At 44.9% G+C, this 1770-nt stretch overlaps 1 non-coding gene across 1 annotated transcript; it reads right to left on the bottom strand.

The window, feature by feature from the left end:
- Positions 1-334: 334 nt before the first annotated feature.
- Positions 335-409, bottom strand: Trnal-caa (transfer RNA leucine (anticodon CAA)). Its single transcript has one exon. It is a non-coding gene; the product is annotated as a tRNA-Leu (tRNA).
- Between the last annotated feature and the right edge of the window lie 1361 nt (positions 410-1770).

Here is a 1770-nt window from a genome sequence, read left to right as displayed (position 1 = left end):
CTGATATGAAACTTCCTGGCAGATTAAAACTGTGTGCTCGACTGAGACTCGAACTCGGGACCTTTGCCTTTCGCGGGCAAGTGATCTACCAACTGAGCTACCGGAGCACGACTCACGCCCCGTCCTCACAGCTTTACTTCAGCCAGTACCTCGTCTCCTACCTTCCAAACTTCACACAAGCTCTCCTGAGAACCTTGCAGAACTAGCACTCCTGAAAGAAAGAATATTGCGGAGACATGGCTTAGCCACAACCTTGGGGATGTTTCCAGCATGAGATTTTCACTCTGCAGCGGAGTGTGCGCTGATACGAAACTTCCTGGCAGATAAAAACTATGTGCCGGACCGAGACTCGAACTCGGGACCTTTGCCTTTTGTGGGCAAGTGCTCTACCAACTGAGCTACCCGAGCACGACTCACACCCCAGGAGAGCTTCTGTAAAGTTTGGAAGGTAGGAGACGAGGTACTGGCAGAAGTAAAGCTGTGAGGACGGGGCGTGAGTCGTGCTCGGGTAGCTCAGTTGGTAGAGCACTTGTCCGCGAAAGGCAAAGGTCCCGAGTTCGAGTCTCAGTCCGGCACACAGTTTTAATCTGCCAGGAAGTTTCAAAAACACTATTTACTTATACATCAAACTGATATTTTCAGTTAAATTTTAAACATATGGGCAGATTACATTCTTCAATGTTCCTCATGTGTATGCTGCATGAGGAACGTCCAATCCCACTTTTTTTTTTTTTTTTGTTTTGCTTGGTTCAGATGGCTCTGTGGGACTTAACTGCTGAGGTCATCAGTCCACTAGAACTTAGAACTACTTAAACCTAAGGACATCACTCATATCCATGCCCGAGGCAGGATTCAAACCTGCGACCGTAGTGGTCGCGCGGTTCCAGACTGAGGAACGTCCAAACTGCTGTAGTTCCATCACGGTGTTAATTCGCTTTATCAAAGATATTTCGTGCAGAAACTCACTCTAGAACAATGAATAATGTTATGCTTGCCAAAGCGATGACCTCAGATCACTGGCACAGGGCTCGATGCGTCACCGTCACGTGGGCAGATACATGCTGGCGCCAGGGGGCCGGCACTGGTGTCCGGAGTCTGCTGGGTCAACGGGAAACTCTCTTGATGAAGGTGTTCTCAAACAACCACGAGCTTTGGTGCGAAAATGTTTTTGAAAGCTTTTGCTTTCATTGAAGAATCAGAAACTGAAATAAATTACCTTTGCACTTCTGTCACACTGATATTTTTAGCAACAGCATTGAAGGAGGAGTGGCTTCGAACCATCAGCATCATCTGCAGGGTCACAAGATAGAACCAGATAAATCAGTTTTTATGAAACACAAGAAAAAATGGTTTTAATGTTTGGTCTGTGATTATGTCAATATTTCTGGTAACTATAATTAAAGTGTGGCAACACACAGAGGTCCTGTGTGGGTTGTAATTATCGTACAGAAGGAAAACTTCGTAAATATGCTAATGCCTTGATGCAGAAACGTTGTTATAAACCTAAAAAGGACTATGTATGCAGTGTTCAGAAACAAAGAGAAGCCCGTGAACATGGGTTTACAGGTGGATCAAACAAGTCTAGAGGAACTAGACTCTACCATATTCTTAGGTATTACTGCGAATATTAATTCCATCTGCAAGAAACTCAGCTCCATCATATTTATAATGCAGCAAGCACAGTATGCAGAGAAACAGCTTCTGTGCACAGTATATCATGGACTCTTTGAACTATACCTGCAGTTTAGAGTGGTAATGTGGGGAAACTCA

The sequence above is a fragment of the Schistocerca nitens genome, chromosome 6, assembly GCF_023898315.1.
Source record: "Schistocerca nitens isolate TAMUIC-IGC-003100 chromosome 6, iqSchNite1.1, whole genome shotgun sequence".
NCBI classification, from domain to species: Eukaryota; Metazoa; Arthropoda; class Insecta; order Orthoptera; family Acrididae; genus Schistocerca; species Schistocerca nitens.
Note: the sequence above shows the minus strand (reverse complement) of the source record. Positions and strands in the feature narration are given on the sequence as shown.